The sequence below is a fragment of the Equus caballus genome, chromosome 29 (genome assembly GCF_041296265.1).
Source record: "Equus caballus isolate H_3958 breed thoroughbred chromosome 29, TB-T2T, whole genome shotgun sequence".
Classification (NCBI taxonomy): Eukaryota; Metazoa; Chordata; class Mammalia; order Perissodactyla; family Equidae; genus Equus; species Equus caballus.
The window spans coordinates 7,489,938-7,511,391 of record NC_091712.1 but is presented as its reverse complement, the minus strand read 5'-3'; positions in this window follow the sequence as shown (position 1 = coordinate 7,511,391).

The window sequence follows — 21,454 nt, the reverse complement described above, 5'->3', positions numbered from 1 at the left end:
CTTGTCCCCGAAGTGGTGCTGGTGTAGCGGGCAGGTGATTTTGGCGTGTCCGGCAGGTGGTTCAGGCGAGTTGAGCAGGTGGTTGCGACGTGCTCGGCAGGTGCTTCCGGCGTCTCCGGCACTTGGTTCTGGTGTGTCTGAGAGCTGGTTCCGGCATGTCCGGCAGATGATTCCGGAGTGTCCGCCAAGTGGTTCTGGCATACTCAGCAGGTGATTTTGGCGTGTCAGGGAGGTGGTACCGGTGAGTCGAGCAGGTGGTTCCGGCGGTTCTGGCAGGTGGTATCCGTCTGTTCGGGGTGTGGTTCCGGCATCTCATGAACACGTTTCTGGCACGTCTGAGATGTGGTTCCACCCGGCTCGACAGGTGTTTCCGCAGTGTCCGCCAAGCGGTTCTGGCGTAGTTGGCAGGTGATTTTGGCATGACTGGCAGGTGGTTCCAGCAAGCCCGGCAGGTGATTCCAAAGTGTTCACCAACTGGTTGTGGCGTAGCCGGCAGGTGATTTTTGCGTGATCGGCAGGTGGTTCTGGCGAGTCGAGCAGGTGGTTCCGGCGTGCTCGGCTGGTGCTTCCGGGGTCATTGGCACGGGGTTCTGGCATGTCTGAGAGGTGGTTCCTGCATGCCCGGCAAGTGATTCCGGAGTGTTCGCCAAGTGGTTCTGGCATAGTCGGCAGGTGATTTTGGCATGTCCGGCAGGTGGTTCAGGCGAGTTGAGCAGGTGGTTCCAACGTGCTTGGCAGGTGCTTCCGGCGTCTCCGGCACGTGTTTGTGGCACATCTGACAGGTGGTTCCGGCATGCCCGAAAGGTGATTGCGGTCTGTCCGGTAGGTGGTTCCAGCCTGCACGGCATGTGGTTCTGGTACGTCTCAGAGGTTGTTGCGCATGCCCAACAGGTGATTCCTGACTGTCCGCCACATGGTTCTGGCACGTCTGAGAGGTGGTTCCGGCATGCGGGGCAGGTCATCCCAGAGAGTCCTCCAAGTGGTTCTGGCATAACACGCAGGTGATTTTGGCGTGTCTGGCAGGTTGTTCCGTTGTGCTTGGCAGGTGGTTCAGGCTTGGCCGGCAGGTGGTTCCAGACTGTCCAGGACGTGTTTCCAGCTTCTCCGGCAGGTGGTTCTGGTACGTCTGAGAGGTGGTTCCGCCATGGCTGGCAGGTGATTCCGGACCGTCCCCCAGGTGGTTCTGGCATAGCCAGCAGTTAATATTGGCCTGTCCGGCAGGTGGTTCCAGCGAGTCGAACAGGTGGCTCCGGCGTGCTCGGCAGGTGGTTCCGGTCTGTCCGGTAGGTGATTCCGGCGTGTACGGCACGTGCTTCCGGCACGTCTGAGAGGTGGTTCCGGCATGCGCGACAGGTGATTTCGGAGTGTCCGCCAGGTGGTTCTGGCATTCCCGGCAGGTGATTTTGGCGTGTCCGGCAGGTGTTTCTGGCGAGTCGAGCAGGTGGCTCCGGCATGCTCGGCAGGTGCTTCCGGCGTCTCCGGCACGTGGTTCTGGTGTGTCTGAGAGCTGGTTCCGGCATGTCCGGCAGATGATTCCGGAGTGTCCGCCAAGTGGTTCTGGCATACCCGGCTGGTGATTTGGGCATGTCAGGTAGGTGGTACCGGTGAGTCGAGCAGGTGGCTCCGGCGTGCTCGGCAGGTTGTTCAGACGGGTCTGGCAGGTGTTTTCCGTCTGTTCGGGGTGTGGTTCCAGCATCTCATGCACATGGTCTGGCACTCTGAGATGTGGTTCCGGCCGGCCCGACAGGTGTTTCCACAGTGTCCGCCAAGTGGTACTGGCGTAGCTGGCAGGTGATTTTGGCATGACTGGCAGGTGGTTCCAGCAAGCCCGGCAGGTGATTCGGAAGTGTTCCCCAACTGGTTGTGGCGTAGCCGGCAGGTGATTTTTGCGTGTCCGGCAGGTGGTTCTGGCGAGTCGAGCAGGTGGTTCCGGCGTGCTCGGCAGCTGCTTCCGGGGTCATTGGCACGTGGTTCTGGCATATCTGAGAGGTGGTTCCGGCATGCCCGGCAGGTGATTCCGCAGTGTTCGCCAAGTGTTTCCGGCGTAGCCGGCAGGTGATTTTGCATGTCCAGCGGTCGTTCCGGCGGGTCGAGCCGGTGGTTCCGGCGTGTCCGGCAGGTGGTTCCGGTCTGTCCGGCACGAGGTCCAGTCTGAGAGGCTGTGCCGGCATGCCCCTCACGTGATTCCGGCTTGTCCCCGAAGTGGTGCTGGTGTAGCGGGCAGGTGATTTTGGCGTGTCCGGCAGGTGGTTCAGGCGAGTTGAGCAGGTGGTTGCGACGTGCTCGGCAGGTGCTTCCGGCGTCTCCGGCACGTGTTTCTGGCACATCTGACTGGTGGTTCCGGCATGCCCAAAAGTTGATTCCGGTCTGTCCGGTAGGTGGTTCCGGCGTGCACGGCACGTGGTTCTGGTACGTCTCATAGGTGGTTGCGTATGCCCAACAGGTGATTCCGGACTGTCCGCCACGTGCTTCTGGCACGTCTGAGAGGTGGTTCCAACATGCCCGGCAGGTCATTTCGGAGAGTCGTCCAAGTGGTTCTGGCGTAGCCCGCAGGTGATTTTGCCGTGTCCGGCAGTTGGTTCCGCCGTGCTCGGCAGGTGGTTCAGGCATGGCCGTCACGTGGTTCCAGTCTGTCCAGGACGTGTTTCCAGCTTCTCCGGCAGGTGGTTCTGGTACGTCTGAGAGGTGGTTCCGCCATGGCTGGCAGGTGATCCCGGACTGTCCCCCAGGTGGTTCTGGCATAGCCAGCAGTTGATATTGGCCTGTCCGGCAGGTGGTTCCAGCGAGTCGAACAGGTGGCTCTGGCGTTCTTGGCAGGTGGTTCCGGTCTGTCCGGTAGGTGTTTCCGGCATGTCTGGCACGTGCTTCCGGCACGTCTGAGAGGTGGTTCCGGCATGCGCGGCAGGTGATTCCGTAGTGTCCGCCAGGTGGTTCTGGCATACCCGGCAGGTGATTTTGGCGTGTCCGGCAGGTGTTTCTGGCGAGTCGAGCAGGTGGCTCCGGCATGCTCGGCAGGTGCTTCCGGCGTCTCCGGCACTTGGTTCTGGTGTGTCTGAGAGCTGGTTCCGGCATGTCCGGCAGATGATTCCGGAGTGTCCGCCAAGTGGTTCTGGCATACCCAGCAGGTGATTTTGGCGTGTCAGGGAGGTGGTACCGGTGAGTTGAGCAGGTGGTTCCAGCGTGCTCAGCAGGTGGTTCAGGCGGTTCTGGCAGGTGGTATCCGTCTGTTCGGGGTGTGGTTCCAGGATCTCATGAACACGTTTCTGGCACGTCTGAGATGTGGTTCCGGCCGGCCCGACAGGTGTTTCCACAGTGTCCGCCAAGTGGTACTGGCGTAGCTGGCAGGTGATTTTGGCATGACCGGCAGGTGGTTCCAGCAAGCCCGGCAGGTGATTCCGAAGTGTTCCCCAACTGGTTGTGGCGTAGCCGGCAGGTGATTTTTGCGTGTCCGGAAGATGGTTCTGGCGAGTCGAGCAGGTGGTTCCGGCGTGCTCGGCAGGTGCTTCCGGGGTCATTGGCACGTGGTTCTGGCATATCTGAGAGGTGGTTCCGGCATGCCCGGCAGCTGATTCCGGAGTCTTAGGCAAGTGTTTCCGGCGTAGCCGGCAGGTGATTTTGCATGTCCAGCGGTCGTTCCGGCGGGTCGAGCCGGTGGTTCCGGCGTGTCCGGCAGGTGGTTCCGGTCTGTCCGGCACGAGGTCCAGTCTGAGAGGCTGTGCCGGCATGCCCCTCACGTGATTCCGGCTTGTCCCCGAAGTGGTGCTGGTGTAGCGGGCAGGTGATTTTGGCGTGTCCGGCAGGTGGTTCAGGCGAGTTGAGCAGGTGGTTGCGACGTGCTCGGCAGGTGCTTCCGGCGTCTCCGGCACTTGGTTCTGGTGTGTCTGAGAGCTGGTTCCGGCATGTCCGGCAGATGATTCCGGAGTGTCCGCCAAGTGGTTCTGGCATACTCAGCAGGTGATTTTGGCGTGTCAGGGAGGTGGTACCGGTGAGTCGAGCAGGTGGTTCCGGCGGTTCTGGCAGGCGGTATCCGTCTGTTCGGGGTGTGGTTCCGGCATCTCATGAACACGTTTCTGGCACGTCTGAGATGTGGTTCCACCCGGCTCGACAGGTGTTTCCGCAGTGTCCGCCAAGCGGTTCTGGCGTAGTTGGCAGGTGATTTTGGCATGACTGGCAGGTGGTTCCAGCAAGCCCGGCAGGTGATTCCAAAGTGTTCACCAACTGGTTGTGGCGTAGCCGGCAGGTGATTTTTGCGTGATCGGCAGGTGGTTCTGGCGAGTCGAGCAGGTGGTTCCGGCGTGCTCGGCTGGTGCTTCCGGGGTCATTGGCACGGGGTTCTGGCATGTCTGAGAGGTGGTTCCTGCATGCCCGGCAAGTGATTCCGGAGTGTTCGCCAAGTGGTTCTGGCATAGTCGGCAGGTGATTTTGGCATGTCCGGCAGGTGGTTCAGGCGAGTTGAGCAGGTGGTTCCAACGTGCTTGGCAGGTGCTTCCGGCGTCTCCGGCACGTGTTTGTGGCACATCTGACAGGTGGTTCCGGCATGCCCGAAAGGTGATTGCGGTCTGTCCGGTAGGTGGTTCCAGCCTGCACGGCATGTGGTTCTGGTACGTCTCAGAGGTTGTTGCGCATGCCCAACAGGTGATTCCTGACTGTCCGCCACATGGTTCTGGCACGTCTGAGAGGTGGTTCCGGCATGCCCGGCAGGTCATCCCAGAGAGTCCTCCAAGTGGTTCTGGCATAACACGCAGGTGATTTTGGCGTGTCTGGCAGGTTGTTCCGTTGTGCTTGGCAGGTGGTTCAGGCTTGGCCGGCAGGTGGTTCCAGACTGTCCAGGACGTGTTTCCAGCTTCTCTGGCAGGTGGTTCTGGTACGTCTGAGAGGTGGTTCCGCCATGGCTGGCAGGTGATTCCGGACCGTCCCCCAGGTGGTTCTGGCATAGCCAGCAGTTAATATTGGCCTGTCCGGCAGGTGGTTCCAGCGAGTCGAACAGGTGGCTCCGGCGTGCTCGGCAGGTGGTTCCGGTCTGTCCGGTAGGTGATTCCGGCGTGTACGGCACGTGCTTCCGGCACGTCTGAGAGGTGGTTCCGGCATGCGCGACAGGTGATTTCGGAGTGTCCGCCAGGTGGTTCTGGCATTCCCGGCAGGTGATTTTGGCGTGTCCGGCAGGTGTTTCTGGCGAGTCGAGCAGGTGGCTCCGGCATGCTCGGCAGGTGCTTCCGGCGTCTCCGGCACGTGGTTCTGGTGTGTCTGAGAGCTGGTTCCGGCATGTCCGGCAGATGATTCCGGAGTGTCCGCCAAGTGGTTCTGGCATACCCGGCTGGTGATTTTGGCATGTCAGGTAGGTGGTACCGGTGAGTCGAGCAGGTGGCTCCGGCGTGCTCGGCAGGTTGTTCAGACGGGTCTGGCAGGTGTTTTCCGTCTGTTCGGGGTGTGGTTCCAGCATCTCATGCACATGGTCTGGCACTCTGAGATGTGGTTCCGGCCGGCCCGACAGGTGTTTCCACAGTGTCCGCCAAGTGGTACTGGCGTAGCTGGCAGGTGATTTTGGCATGACTGGCAGGTGGTTCCAGCAAGCCCGGCAGGTGATTCGGAAGTGTTCCCCAACTGGTTGTGGCGTAGCCGGCAGGTGATTTTTGCGTGTCCGGCAGGTGGTTCTGGCGAGTCGAGCAGGTGGTTCCGGTGTGCTCGGCAGGTGCTTCCGGGGTCATTGGCACGTGGTTCTGGCATATCTGAGAGGTGGTTCCGGCATGCCCGGCAGGTGATTCCGGAGTGTTCGCCAAGTGTTTCCGGCGTAGCCGGCAGGTGATTTTGCATGTCCAGCGGTCGTTCCGGCGGGTCGAGCCGGTGGTTCCGGCGTGTCCGGCAGGTGGTTCTGGTCTGTCCGGCAGGTGGTTCTGTGGTGTCCGGCACGAGGTTCAGTCTGAGAGGCTGTGCCGGCATGCCCCTCACGTGATTCCGGCTTGTCCCCGAAGTGGTGCTGGTGTAGCGGGCAGGTGATTTTGGCGTGTCCGGCAGGTGGTTCAGGCGAGTTGAGCAGGTGGTTGCGACGTCCTCGGCAGGTGCTTCCGGCGTCTCCGGCACGTGTTTCTGGCACATCTGACTGGTGGTTCCGGCATGCCCAAAAGTTGATTCCGGTCTGTCCGGTAGGTGGTTCCGGCGTGCACGGCACGTGGTTCTGGTACGTCTCAGAGGTGGTTGCGTATGCCCAACAGGTGATTCCGGACTGTCCGCCACGTGCTTCTGGCACGTCTGAGAGGTGGTTCCAACATGCCCGGCAGGTCATTTCGGAGAGTCGTCCAAGTGGTTCTGGCGTAGCCCGCAGGTGATTTTGCCGTGTCCGGCAGTTGGTTCCGCCGTGCTCGGCAGGTGGTTCAGGCATGGCCGTCACGTGGTTCCAGTCTGTCCAGGACGTGTTTCCAGCTTCTCCGGCAGGTGGTTCTGGTACGTCTGAGAGGTGGTTCCGCCATGGCTGGCATGTGATTCCGGACCGTCCCCCAGGAGGTTCTGGCATAGCCAGCAGTTAATATTGGCCTGTCCGGCAGGTGGTTCCAGCGAGTCGAACAGGTGGCTCCGGCGTGCTCGGCAGGTGGTTCCGGTCTGTCCGGTAGGTGATTCCGGCGTGTCCGGCACGTGCTTCCGGCACGTCTGAGAGGTGGTTCCGGCATGCGCGACAGGTGATTTCGGAGTGTCCGCCAGGTGGTTCTGGCGTACCCGGCAGGTGATTTTGGCGTGTCCGGCAGGTGTTTCTGGCGAGTCGAGCAGGTGGCTGCGGCATGCTCGGCAGGTGCTTCCGGCGTCTCCGGCACGTGGTTCTGGTGTGTCTGAGACCTGGTTCCGGCATGTCCGGCAGATGATTCCGGAGTGTCCGCCAAGTGGTTCTGGCATACCCGGTTGGTGATTTTGGCATGTCAGGTAGGTGGTTCCGGCGAGTCGAGCAGGTGGCTCCGGCGTGCTCGGCAGGTTGTTCAGACGGGTTTGGCAGGTGTTTTCCGTCTGTTCGGGGTGTGGTTCCAGCATCTCATGCACATGGTTCTGGCACGTCTGAGATGTGGTTCCGGCCGGCCCGACAGGTGTTTCCACACTGTCCGCCAAGTGGTACTGGCATAGTTGGCAGGTGATTTTGGCATGACCGGCAGGTGGTTCCAGCAAGCCCGGCAGGTGATTCCGAAGTGTTCCCCTAGTGGTTGTGGCATAGCCGGCTGGTGATTTTTGCGTGTCCGGCAGGTGGTTCTGGCGAGTCGAGCAGGTGGTTCCGGCGTGCTCGGCAGCTGCTTCCGGGGTCATTGGCACGTGGTTCTGGCATATCTGAGAGGTGGTTCCGGCATGCCCGGCAGGTGATTCCGGAGTGTTCGGCAAGTGTTTCCGGCGTAGCCGGCAGGTGATTTTGCATGTCCAGCGGTCGTTCCGGCGGGTCGAGCCGGTGGTTCCGGCGTGTCCGGCAGGTGGTTCCGGTCTGTCCGGCACGAGGTCCAGTCTGAGAGGCTGTGCCGGCATGCCCCTCACGTGATTCCGGCTTGTCCCCGAAGTGGTGCTGGTGTAGCGGGCAGGTGATTTTGGCGTGTCCGGCAGGTGGTTCAGGCGAGTTGAGCAGGTGGTTGCGACGTGCTCGGCAGGTGCTTCCGGCGTCTCCGGCACGTGTTTCTGGCACATCTGACTGGTGGTTCCGGCATGCCCAAAAGTTGATTCCGGTCTGTCCGGTAGGTGGTTCCGGCGTGCACGGCACGTGGTTCTGGTACGTCTCATAGGTGGTTGCGTATGCCCAACAGGTGATTCCGGACTGTCCGCCACGTGCTTCTGGCACGTCTGAGAGGTGGTTCCAACATGCCCGGCAGGTCATTTCGGAGAGTCGTCCAAGTGGTTCTGGCGTAGCCCGCAGGTGATTTTGCCGTGTCCGGCAGTTGGTTCCGCCGTGCTCGGCAGGTGGTTCAGGCATGGCCGTCACGTGGTTCCAGTCTGTCCAGGACGTGTTTCCAGCTTCTCCGGCAGGTGGTTCTGGTACGTCTGAGAGGTGGTTCCGCCATGGCTGGCAGGTGATCCCGGACTGTCCCCCAGGTGGTTCTGGCATAGCCAGCAGTTGATATTGGCCTGTCCGGCAGGTGGTTCCAGCGAGTCGAACAGGTGGCTCTGGCGTTCTTGGCAGGTGGTTCCGGTCTGTCCGGTAGGTGTTTCCGGCATGTCTGGCACGTGCTTCCGGCACGTCTGAGAGGTGGTTCCGGCATGCGCGGCAGGTGATTCCGTAGTGTCCGCCAGGTGGTTCTGGCATACCCGGCAGGTGATTTTGGCGTGTCCGGCAGGTGTTTCTGGCGAGTCGAGCAGGTGGCTCCGGCATGCTCGGCAGGTGCTTCCGGCGTCTCCGGCACTTGGTTCTGGTGTGTCTGAGAGCTGGTTCCGGCATGTCCGGCAGATGATTCCGGAGTGTCCGCCAAGTGGTTCTGGCATACCCAGCAGGTGATTTTGGCGTGTCAGGGAGGTGGTACCGGTGAGTTGAGCAGGTGGTTCCGGCGTGCTCAGCAGGTGGTTCAGGCGGTTCTGGCAGGTGGTATCCGTCTGTTCGGGGTGTGGTTCCAGCATCTCATGAACACGTTTCTGGCACGTCTGAGATGTGGTTCCAGCCGGCCCGACAGGTGTTTCCGCAGTGTCCGCCAAGCGGTTCTGGCGTAGTTGGCAGGTGATTTCGGCATGACTGGCAGGTGGTTCCAGCAAGCCTGGCAGGTGATTCCAAAGTGTTCACCAACTGGTTGTGGCGTAGCCGGCAGGTGATTTTTGCGTGATCGGCAGGTGGTTCTGGCGAGTCGAGCAGGTGGTTCCGGCGTGCTCGGCTGGTGCTTCCGGGGTCATTGGCACGGGGTTCTAGCATGTCTGAGAGGTGGTTCCTGCATGCCCGGCAAGTGATTCCGGAGTGTTCGCCAAGTGGTTCTGGCATAGTCGGCAGGTGATTTTGGCATGTCCGGCAGGTGGTTCAGGCGAGATGAGCAGGTGGTTCCAACGTGCTTGGCAGGTGCTTCCGGCGTCTCCGGCACGTGTTTCTGGCACATCTGACAGGTGGTTCCGGCATGCCCGAAAGGTGATTCCCGTCTGTCCGGTAGGTGGTTCCAGCCTGCACGGCATGTGGTTCTGGTACGTCTCAGAGGTTGTTGCGCATGCCCAACAGGTGATTCCGGACTGTCCGCCACATGGTTCTGGCACGTCTGAGAGGTGGTTCCGGCATGCGGGGCAGGTCATCCCAGAGAGTCCTCCAAGTGGTTCTGGCATAACACGCAGGTGATTTTGGCATGTCTGGCAGCTTGTTCCGTTGTGCTTGGCAGGTGGTTCAGTCTTGGCCGGCAGGTGGTTCCAGACTGTCCAGGACGTGTTTCCAGCTTCTCCGGCAGGTGGTTCTGGTACGTCTGAGAGGTGGTTCCGCCATGGCTGGCAGGTGATTCCGGACCGTCCCCCAGGTGGTTCTGGCATAGCCAGCAGTTGATATTGGCCTGTCCGGCAGGTGGTTCCAGCGAGTCGAACAGGTGGCTCCGGCGTGCTCGGCAGGTGGTTCCGGTCTGTCCGGTAGGTGATTCCGGCGTGTCCGGCACGTGCTTCCGGCACGTCTGAGAGGTGGTTCCGGCATGCGCGACAGGTGATTTCGGAGTGTCCGCCAGGTGGTTCTGGCGTACCCGGCAGGTGATTTTGGCGTGTCCGGCAGGTGTTTCTGGCGAGTCGAGCAGGTGGCTCCGGCATGCTCGGCAGGTGCTTCCGGCGTCTCCGGCACGTGGTTCTGGTGTGTCTGAGACCTGGTTCCGGCATGTCCGGCAGATGATTCCGGAGTGTCCGCCAAGTGGTTCTGGCATACCCGGCTGGTGATTTGGGCATGTCAGGTAGGTGGTTCCGGCGAGTCGAGCAGGTGGCTCCGGCGTGCTCGGCAGGTTCTTCAGACGGGTCTGGCAGGTGTTTTCCGTCTGTTCGGGGTGTGGTTCCAGCATCTCATGCACATGGTCTGGCACGTCTGAGATGTGGTTCCGGCCGGCCCGACAGGTGTTTCCACAGTGTCCGCCAAGTGGTACTGGCGTAGCTGGCAGGTGATTTTGGCATGACCGGCAGGTGGTTCCAGCAAGCCCGGCAGGTGATTCCGAAGTGTTCCCCAACTGGTTGTGGCGTAGCCGGCAGGTGATTTTTGCGTGTCCGGAAGATGGTTCTGGCGAGTCGAGCAGGTGGTTCCGGCGTGCTCGGCAGGTGCTTCCGGGGTCATTGGCACGTGGTTCTGGCATATCTGAGAGGTGGTTCCGGCATGCCCGGCAGCTGATTCCGGAGTCTTAGGCAAGTGTTTCCGGCGTAGCCGGCAGGTGATTTTGCATGTCCAGCGGTCGTTCCGGCGGGTCGAGCCGGTGGTTCCGGCGTGTCCGGCAGGTGGTTCCGGTCTGTCCGGCACGAGGTCCAGTCTGAGAGGCTGTGCCGGCATGCCCCTCACGTGATTCCGGCTTGTCCCCGAAGTGGTGCTGGTGTAGCGGGCAGGTGATTTTGGCGTGTCCGGCAGGTGGTTCAGGCGAGTTGAGCAGGTGGTTGCGACGTGCTCGGCAGGTGCTTCCGGCGTCTCCGGCACTTGGTTCTGGTGTGTCTGAGAGCTGGTTCCGGCATGTCCGGCAGATGATTCCGGAGTGTCCGCCAAGTGGTTCTGGCATACTCAGCAGGTGATTTTGGCGTGTCAGGGAGGTGGTACCGGTGAGTTGAGCAGGTGGTTCCGGCGTGCTCAGCAGGTGGTTCCGGCGGTTCTGGCAGGTGGTATCCGTCTGTTCGGGGTGTGGTTCCGGCATCTCATGAACACGTTTCTGGCACGTCTGAGATGTGGTTCCAGCCGGCCCGACAGGTGTTTCCGCAGTGTCCGCCAAGCGGTTCTGGCGTAGTTGGCAGGTGATTTCGGCATGACTGGCAGGTCGTTCCAGCAAGCCTGGCAGGTGATTCCAAAGTGTTCACCAACTGGTTGTGGCGTAGCCGGCAGGTGATTTTTGCGTGATCGGCAGGTGGTTCTGGCGAGTCGAGCAGGTGGTTCCGGCGTGCTCGGCTGGTGCTTCCGGGGTCATTGGCACGGGGTTCTGGCATGTCTGAGAGGTGGTTCCTGCATGCCCGGCAAGTGATTCCGGAGTGTTCGCCAAGTGGTTCTGGCATAGTCGGCAGGTGATTTTGGCATGTCCGGCAGGTGGTTCAGGCGAGTTGAGCAGGTGGTTCCAACGTGCTTGGCAGGTGCTTCCGGCGTCTCCGGCACGTGTTTGTGGCACATCTGACAGGTGGTTCCGGCATGCCCGAAAGGTGATTGCGGTCTGTCCGGTAGGTGGTTCCAGCCTGCACGGCATGTGGTTCTGGTACGTCTCAGAGGTTGTTGCGCATGCCCAACAGGTGATTCCGGACTGTCCGCCACATGGTTCTGGCACGTCTGAGAGGTGGTTCCGGCATGCCCGGCAGGTCATCCCAGAGAGTCCTCCAAGTGGTTCTGGCATAACACGCAGGTGATTTTGGTGTGTCTGGCAGGTTGTTCCGTTGTGCTTGGCAGGTGGTTCAGTCTTGGCCGGCAGGTGGTTCCAGACTGTCCAGGACGTGTTTCCAGCTTCTCCGGCAGGTGGTTCTGGTACGTCTGAGAGGTGGTTCCGCCATGGCTGGCAGGTGATTCCGGACCGTCCCCCAGGTGGTTCTGGCATAGCCAGCAGTTGATATTGGCCTGTCCGGCAGGTGGTTCCAGCGAGTCGAACAGGTGGCTCCGGCGTGCTCGGCAGGTGGTTCCGGTCTGTCCGGTAGGTGATTCCGGCGTGTACGGCACGTGCTTCCGGCACGTCTGAGAGGTGGTTCCGGCATGCGCGACAGGTGATTTCGGAGTGTCCGCCAGGTGGTTCTGGCATTCCCGGCAGGTGATTTTGGCGTGTCCGGCAGGTGTTTCTGGCGAGTCGAGCAGGTGGCTCCGGCATGCTCGGCAGGTGCTTCCGGCGTCTCCGGCACGTGGTTCTGGTGTGTCTGAGAGCTGGTTCCGGCATGTCCGGCAGATGATTCCGGAGTGTCCGCCAAGTGGTTCTGGCATACCCGGCTGGTGATTTTGGCATGTCAGGTAGGTGGTACCGGTGAGTCGAGCAGGTGGCTCCAGCGTGCTCGGCAGGTTGTTCAGACGGGTCTGGCAGGTGTTTTCCGTCTGTTCGGGGTGTGGTTCCAGCATCTCATGCACATGGTCTGGCACTCTGAGATGTGGTTCCGGCCGGCCCGACAGGTGTTTCCACAGTGTCCGCCAAGTGGTACTGGCGTAGCTGGCAGGTGATTTTGGCATGACCGGCAGGTGGTTCCAGCAAGCCCGGCAGGTGATTCGGAAGTGTTCCCTAACTGGTTGTGGCGTAGCCGGCAGGTGATTTTTGCGTGTCCGGCAGGTGGTTCTGGCGAGTCGAGCAGGTGGTTCCGGCGTGCTCGGCAGGTGCTTCCGGGGTCATTGGCACGTGGTTCTGGCATATCTGAGAGGTGGTTCCGGCATGCCCGGCAGGTGATTCCGGAGTGTTCGCCAAGTGTTTCCGGCGTAGCCGGCAGGTGATTTTGCATGTCCAGCGGTCGTTCCGGCGGGTCGAGCCGGTGGTTCCGGCGTGTCCGGCAGGTGGTTCTGGTCTGTCCGGCAGGTGATTCTGTGGTGTCCGGCACGAGGTTCAGTCTGAGAGGCTGTGCCGGCATGCCCCTCACGTGATTCCGGCTTGTCCCCGAAGTGGTGCTGGTGTAGCGGGCAGGTGATTTTGGCGTGTCCGGCAGGTGGTTCAGGCGAGTTGAGCAGGTGGTTGCGACGTCCTCGGCAGGTGCTTCCAGCGTCTCCGGCACGTGTTTCTGGCACATCTGACTGGTGGTTCCGGCATGCCCAAAAGTTGATTCCGGTCTGTCCGGTAGGTGGTTCCGGCGTGCACGGCACGTGGTTCTGGTACGTGTCAGAGGTGGTTGCGTATGCCCAACAGGTGATTCCGGACTGTCCGCCACGTGCTTCTGGCACGTCTGAGAGGTGGTTCCAACATGCCCGCCAGGTCATTTCGGAGAGTCGTCCAAGTGGTTCTGGCGTAGCCCGCAGGTGATTTTGGCGTGTCCGGCAGGTGGTTCCGCCGTGCTCGGCAGGTGGTTCAGGCATGGCCGTCACGTGGTTCCAGTCTGTCCAGGACGTGTTTCCAGCTTCTCCGGCAGGTGGTTCTGGTACGTCTGAGATGTGGTTCTGCCATGGCTGGCAGGTGATTCCGGACCGTCCCCCAGGAGGTTCTGGCATAGCCAGCAGTTAATATTGGCCTGTCCGGCAGGTGGTTCCAGCGAGTCGAACAGGTGGCTCCGGCGTGCTCGGCAGGTGGTTCCGGTCTGTCCGGTAGGTGATTCCGGCGTGTACGGCACGTGCTTCCGGCACGTCTGAGAGGTGGTTCCGGCATGCGCGACAGGTGATTTCGGAGTGTCCGCCAGGTGGTTCTGGCATTCCCGGCAGGTGATTTTGGCGTGTCCGGCAGGTGTTTCTGGCGAGTCGAGCAGGTGGCTCCGGCATGCTCGGCAGGTGCTTCCGGCGTCTCCGGCACGTGGTTCTGGTGTGTCTGAGACCTGGTTCCGGCATGTCCGGCAGATGATTCCGGAGTGTCCGCCAAGTGGTTCTGGCATACCCGCCTGGTGATTTTGGCATGTCAGGTAGGTGGTTCCGGTGAGTCGAGCAGGTGGCTCCGGCGTGCTCGGCAGGTTGTTCAGACGGGTCTGGCAGGTGTTTTCCGTCTGTTCGGGGTGTGGTTCCAGCATCTCATGCACATGGTCTGGCACTCTGAGATGTGGTTCCGGCCGGCCCGACAGGTGTTTCCACAGTGTCCGCCAAGTGGCAATGGCGTAGCTGGCAGGTGATTTTGGCATGACCGGCAGGTGGTTCCAGCAAGCCCGGCAGGTGATTCGGAAGTGTTCCCCAACTGGTTGTGGCGTAGCCGGCAGGTGATTTTTGCGTGTCCGGCAGGTGGTTCTGGCGAGTCGAGCAGGTGGTTCCGGTGTGCTCGGCAGGTGCTTCCGGGGTCATTGGCACGTGGTTCTGGCATATCTGAGAGGTGGTTCCGGCATGCCCGGCAGGTGATTCCGGAGTGTTCGCCAAGTGTTTCCGGCGTAGCCGGCAGGTGATTTTGCATGTCCAGCAGTCGTTCCGGCGGGTCCAGCCGGTGGTTCTGGCGTGTCCGGCAGGTGGTTCCGGTCTGTCCGGCACGTGGTTCTGTGATGTCCGGCACGAGGTTCAGTCTGAGAGGCTGTGCCGGCATGCCCCTCACGTGATTCCGGCTTGTCCCCGAAGTGGTGCTGGTGTAGTGGGCAGGTGATTTTGGCGTGTCCAGCAGGTGGTTCAGGCGAGTTGAGCAGGTGGTTGCGACGTGCTCGGCACGTGCTTCCGGCGTCTCCGGCACGTGTTTCTGGCACATCTGACTGGTGGTTCCGGCATGCCCAAAAGTTGATTCCGGTCTGTCCGGTAGGTGGTTCCGGCGTGCACGGCACGTGGTTCTGGTACGTCTCAGAGGTGTTTGAGTATGCCCAACAGGTGATTCCGGACTGTCCGCCACGTGCTTCTGGCACGTCTGAGAGGTGGTTCCAACATGCCCGGCAGGTCATTTCGGAGAGTCGTCCAAGTGGTTCTGGCGTAGCCCGCAGGTGATTTTGGCGTGTCCGGCAGGTGGTTCCGCCGTGCTCGGCAGGTGGTTCAGGCATGGCCGTCACGTGGTTCCAGTCTGTCCAGGACGTGTTTCCAGCTTCTCCGGCAGGTGGTTCTGGTACGTCTGAGAGGTGGTTCCGCCATGGCTGGCAGGTGATCCCGGACTGTCCCCCAGGTGGTTCTGGCATAGCCAGCAGTTGATATTGGCCTGTCCGGCAGGTGGTTCCAGCGAGTCGAACAGGTGGCTCCGGCGTTCTTGGCAGGTGGTTCCGGTCTGTCCGGTAGGTGATTCCGGCGTGTCCGGCACGTGCTTCCGGCACGTCTGAGAGGTGGTTCCGGCATGCGCGACAGGTGATTTCGGAGTGTCCGCCAGGTGGTTCTGGCGTACCCGGCAGGTGATTTTGGCGTGTCCGGCAGGTGTTTCTGGCGAGTTGAGCAGGTGGCTCCGGCATGCTCGGCAGGTGCTTCCGGCGTCTCCGGCACGTGGTTCTGGTGTGTCTGAGACCTGGTTCCGGCATGTCCGGCAGATGATTCCAGAGTGTCCGCCAAGTGGTTCTGGCATACCCGGTTGGTGATTTTGGCATGTCAGGTAGGTGGTTCCGGCGAGTCTAGCAGGTGGCTCCGGCGTGCTCGGCAGGTTGTTCAGACGGGTTTGGCAGGTGTTTTCCGTCTGTTAGGGGTGTGGTTCCAGCATCTCATGCACATGGTTCTGGCACGTCTGAGATGTGGTTCCGGCCGGCCCGACAGGTGTTTCCACACTGTCCGCCAAGTGGTACTGGCGTAGTTGGCAGGTGATTTTGGCATGACCGGCAGGTGGTTCCAGCAAGCCCGGCAGGTGATTCCGAAGTGTTCCCCAACTGGTTGTGGCATAGCCGGCAGGTGATTTTTGCGTGTCCGGCAGGTGGTTCTGGCGAGTCGAGCAGGTGGTTCCGGCGTGCTCGGCAGCTGCTTCCGGGGTCATTGGCACGTGGTTCTGGCATATCTGAGAGGTGGTTCCGGCATGCCCGGCAGGTGATTCCGCAGTGTTCGCCAAGTGTTTCCGGCGTAGCCGGGAGGTGATTTTGCATGTCCAGCGGTCGTTCCGGCGGGTCGAGCCGGTGGTTCCGGCGTGTCCGGCAGGTGGTTCCGGTCTGTCCGGCACGAGGTCCAGTCTGAGAGGCTGTGCCGGCATGCCCCTCACGTGATTCCGGCTTGTCCCCGAAGTGGTGCTGGTGTAGCGGGCAGGTGATTTTGGCGTGTCCGGCAGGTGGTTCAGGCGAGTTGAGCAGGTGGTTGCGACATGCTCGGCAGGTGCTTCCGGCGTCTCCGGCACGTGTTTCTGGCACATCTGACTGGTGGTTCCGGCATGCCCAAAAGTTGATTCCGGTCTGTCCGGTAGGTGGTTCCGGCGTGCACGGCACGTGGTTCTGGTACGTCTCAGAGGTGGTTGCGTATGCCCAACAGGTGATTCCGGACTGTCCGCCACGTGCTTCTGGCACGTCTGAGAGGTGGTTCCAACATGCCCGGCAGGTCATTTCGGAGAGTCGTCCAAGTGGTTCTGGCGTAGCCCGCAGGTGATTTTGGCGTGTCCGGCAGGTGGTTCCGCCGTGCTCGGCAGGTGGTTCAGGCATGGCCGTCACGTGGTTCCAGTCTGTCCAGGACGTGTTTCCAGCTTCTCCGGCAGGTGGTTCTGGTACGTCTGAGAGGTGGTTCCGCCATGGCTGGCAGGTGATCCCGGACTGTCCCCCAGGTGGTTCTGGCATAGCCAGCAGTTGATATTGGCCTGTCCGGCAGGTGGTTCCAGCGAGTCGAACAGGTGGCTCCGGCGTTCTTGACAGGTGGTTCCGGTCTGTCCGGTAGGTGTTTCCGGCGTGTCTGGCACGTGCTTCCGGCAGGTCTGAGAGGTGGTTCCGGCATGCGCGGCAGGTGATTCCGTAGTGTCCGCCAGGTGGTTCTGGCATACCCGGCAGGTGATTTTGGCGTGTCCGGGAGGTGTTTCTGGCGAGTCGAGCAGGTGGCTCCGGCATGCTCGGCAGGTGCTTCCGGCGTCTCCGGCACTTGGTTCTGGTGTGTCTGAGAGCTGGTTCCGGCATGTCCGGCAGATGATTCCGGAGTGTCCGCCAAGTGGTTCTGGCATACTCGGCAGGTGATTTTGGCGTGTCAGGGAGGTGGTACCGGTGAGTCGAGCAGGTGGTTCCGGCGGTTCTGGCAGGTGGTATCCGTCTGTTCGGGGTGTGGTTCCGGCATCTCATGAACACGTTTCTGGCACGTCTGAGATGTGGTTCCAGCCGGCCCGACAGGTGTTTCCGCAGTGTCCGCCAAGCGGTTCTGGCGTAGTTGGCAGGTGATTTCGGCATGACTGGCAGGTGGTTCCAGCAAGCCCGGCAGGTGATTCCAAAGTGTTCACCAACTGGTTGTGGCGTAGCCGGCAGGTGATTTTTGCGTGATCGGCAGGTGGTTCTGGCGAGTCGAGCAGGTGGTTCCGGCGTGCTCGGCTGGTGCTTCCGGGGTCATTGGCACGGGGTTCTGGCATGTCTGAGAGGTGGTTCCTGCATGCCCGGCAAGTGATTCCGGAGTGTTCGCCAAGTGGTTCAGGCATAGTCGGCAGGTGATTTTGGCATGTCCGGCAGGTGGTTCAGGCGAGATGAGCAGGTGGTTCCAACGTGCTTGGCAGGTGCTTCCGGCGTCTCCGGCACGTGTTTCTGGCACATCTGACAGGTGGTTCCGGCATGCCCGAAAGGTGATTCCCGTCTGTCCGGTAGGTGGTTCCAGCCTGCACGGCATGTGGTTCTGGTACGTCTCAGAGGTTGTTGCGCATGCCCAACAGGTGATTCCGGACTGTCCGCCACATGGTTCTGGCACGTCTGAGAGGTGGTTCCGGCATGCGGGGCAGGTCATCCCAGAGAGTCCTCCAAGTGGTTCTGGCATAACACGCAGGTGATTTTGGCATGTCTGGCAGGTTGTTCCGTTGTGCTTGGCAGGTGGTTCAGTCTTGGCCGGCAGGTGGTTCCAGACTGTCCAGGACGTGTTTCCAGCTTCTCCGGCAGGTGGTTCTGGTACGTCTGAGAGGTGGTTCCGCCATGGCTGGCAGGTGATTCCGGACCGTCCCCCAGGTGGTTCTGGCATAGCCAGCAGTTGATATTGGCCTGTCCGGCAGGTGGTTCCAGCGAGTCGAACAGGTGGCTCCGGCGTGCTCGGCAGGTGGTTCCGGTCTGTCCGGTAGGTGATTCCGGCGTGTCCGGCAGGTGGTTCCGGTCTGTCCGGCACGAGGTCCAGTCTGAGAGGCTGTGCCGGCATGCCCCTCACGTGATTCCGGCTTGTCCCCGAAGTGGTGCTGGTGTAGCGGGCAGGTGATTTTGGCGTGTCCGGCAGGTGGTTCAGGCGAGTTGAGCAGGTGGTTGCGACGTGCTCGGCAGGTGCTTCCGGCGTCTCCGGCACTTGGTTCTGGTGTGTCTGAGAGCTGGTTCCGGCATGTCCGGCAGATGATTCCGGAGTGTCCGCCAAGTGGTTCTGGCATACTCAGCAGGTGATTTTGGCGTGTCAGGGAGGTGGTACCGGTGAGTCGAGCAGGTGGTTCCGGCGGTTCTGGCAGGTGGTATCCGTCTGTTCGGGGTGTGGTTCCGGCATCTCATGAACACGTTTCTGGCACGTCTGAGATGTGGTTCCACCCGGCTCGACAGGTGTTTCCGCAGTGTCCGCCAAGCGGTTCTGGCGTAGTTGGCAGGTGATTTTGGCATGACTGGCAGGTGGTTCCAGCAAGCCCGGCAGGTGATTCCAAAGTGTTCACCAACTGGTTGTGGCGTAGCCGGCAGGTGATTTTTGCGTGATCGGCAGGTGGTTCTGGCGAGTCGAGCAGGTGGTTCCGGCGTGCTCGGCTGGTGCTTCCGGGGTCATTGGCACGGGGTTCTGGCATGTCTGAGAGGTGGTTCCTGCATGCCCGGCAAGTGATTCCGGAGTGTTCGCCAAGTGGTTCTGGCATAGTCGGCAGGTGATTTTGGCATGTCCGGCAGGTGGTTCAGGCGAGTTGAGCAGGTGGTTCCAACGTGCTTGGCAGGTGCTTCCGGCGTCTCCGGCACGTGTTTGTGGCACATCTGACAGGTGGTTCCGGCATGCCCGAAAGGTGATTGCGGTCTGTCCGGTAGGTGGTTCCAGCCTGCACGGCATGTGGTTCTGGTACGTCTCAGAGGTTGTTGCGCATGCCCAACAGGTGATTCCTGACTGTCCGCCACATGGTTCTGGCACGTCTGAGAGGTGGTTCCGGCATGCGGGGCAGGTCATCCCAGAGAGTCCTCCAAGTGGTTCTGGCATAACACGCAGGTGATTTTGGCGTGTCTGGCAGGTTGTTCCGTTGTGCTTGGCAGGTGGTTCAGGCTTGGCCGGCAGGTGGTTCCAGACTGTCCAGGACGTGTTTCCAGCTTCTCCGGCAGGTGGTTCTGGTACGTCTGAGAGGTGGTTCCGCCATGGCTGGCAGGTGATTCCGGACCGTCCCCCAGGTGGTTCTGGCATAGCCAGCAGTTAATATTGGCCTGTCCGGCAGGTGGTTCCAGCGAGTCGAACAGGTGGCTCCGGCGTGCTCGGCAGGTGGTTCCGGTCTGTCCGGTAGGTGATTCCGGCGTGTACGGCACGTGCTTCCGGCACGTCTGAGAGGTGGTTCCGGCATGCGCGACAGGTGATTTCGGAGTGTCCGCCAGGTGGTTCTGGCATTCCCGGCAGGTGATTTTGGCGTGTCCGGCAGGTGTTTCTGGCGAGTCGAGCAGGTGGCTCCGGCATGCTCGGCAGGTGCTTCCGGCGTCTCCGGCACGTGGTTCTGGTGTGTCTGAGACCTGGTTCCGGCATGTCCGGCAGATGATTCCGGAGTGTCCGCCAAGTGGTTCTGGCATACCCGGCTGGTGATTTTGGCATGTCAGGTAGGTGGTACCGGTGAGTCGAGCAGGTGGCTCCGGCGTGCTCGGCAGGTTGTTCAGACGGGTCTGGCAGGTGTTTTCCGTCTGTTCGGGGTGTGGTTCCAGCATCTCATGCACATGGTCTGGCACTCTGAGATGTGGTTCCGGCCGGCCAGACAGGTGTTTCCACAGTGTCCGCCAAGTGGTACTGGCGTAGCTGGCAGGTGATTTTGGCATGACCGGCAGGTGGTTCCAGCAAGCCCGGCAGGTGATTCGGAAGTGTTCCCTAACTGGTTGTGGCGTAGCCGGCAGGTGATTTTTGCGTGTCCGGCAGGTGGTTCTGGCGAGTCGAGCAGGTGGTTCCGGCGTGCTCGGCAGGTGCTTCCGGGGTCATTGGCACGTGGTTCTGGCATATCTGAGAGGTGGTTCCGGCATGCCCGGCAGGTGATTCCGGAGTGTTCGCCAAGTGTTTCCGGCGTAGCCGGCAGGTGATTTTGCATGTCCAGCGGTCGTTCCGGCGGGTCCAGCCGGTGGTTCTGGCGTGTCCGGCAGGTGGTTCCGGTCTGTCCGGCAGGTGGTTCTGTGATGTCCGGCACGAGGTTCAGTCTGAGAGGCTGTGCCGGCATGCCCCTCACGTGATTCCGGCTTGTCCCCGAAGTGGTGCTGGTGTAGTGGGCAGGTGATTTTGGCGTGTCCAGCAGGTGGTTCAGGCGAGTTGAGCAGGTGGTTGCGACGTGCTCGGCACGTGCTTCCGGCGTCTCCGGCACGTGTTTCTGGCACATCTGACTGGTGGTTCCGGCATGCCCAAAAGTTGATTCCGGTCTGTCCGGTAGGTGGTTCCGGCGTGCACGGCACGTGGTTCTGGTACGTCTCAGAGGTGTTTGAGTATGCCCAACAGGTGATTCCGGACTGTCCGCCACGTGCTTCTGGCACGTCTGAGAGGTGGTTCCAACATGCCCGGCAGGTCATTTCGGAGAGTCGTCCAAGTGGTTCTGGCGTAGCCCGCAGGTGATTTTGGCGTGTCCGGCAGGTGGTTCCGCCGTGCTCGGCAGGTGGTTCAGGCATGGCCGTCACGTGGTTCCAGTCTGTCCAGGACGTGTTTCCAGCTTCTCCGGCAGGTGGTTCTGGTACGTCTGAGAGGTGGTTCCGCCATGGCTGGCAGGTGATCCCGGACTGTCCCCCAGGTGGTTCTGGCATAGCCAGCAGTTGATATTGGCCTGTCCGGCAGGTGGTTCCAGCGAGTCGAACAGGGGGCTCCGGCGTTCTTGGCAGGTGGTTCCGGTCTGTCCGGTAGGTGATTCCGGCGTGTCCGGCACGTGCTTCCGGCACGTCTGAGAGGTGGTTCCGGCATGCGCGACAGGTGATTTCGGAGTGTCCGCCAGGTGGTTCTGGCATACCCGGCAGGTGATTTTGGCGTGTCCGGCAGGTGTTTCTGGCGAGTTGAGCAGGTGGCTCCGGCATGCTCGGCAGGTGCTTCCGGCGTCTCCGGCACGTGGTTCTGGTGTGTCTGAGACCTGGTTCCGGCATGTCCGGCAGATGATTCCAGAGTGTCCGCCAAGTGGTTCTGGCATACCCGGTTGGTGATTTTGGCATGTCAGGTAGGTGGTTCCGGCGAGTCGAGCAGGTGGCTCCGGCGTGCTCGGCAGGTTGTTCAGACGGGTTTGGCAGGTGTTTTCCGTCTGTTAGGGGTGTGGTTCCAGCATCTCATGCACATGGTTCTGGCACGTCTGAGATGTGGTTCCGGCCGGCCCGACAGGTGTTTCCACACTGTCCGCCAAGTGGTACTGGCGTAGTTGGCAGGTGATTTTGGCATGACCGGCAGGTGGTTCCAGCAAGCCCGGCAGGTGATTCCGAAGTGTTCCCCAACTGGTTGTGGCATAGCCGGCAGGTGATTTTTGCGTGTCCGGCAGGTGGTTCTGGCGAGTCGAGCAGGTGGTTCCGGCGTGCTCGGCAGCTGCTTCCGGGGTCATTG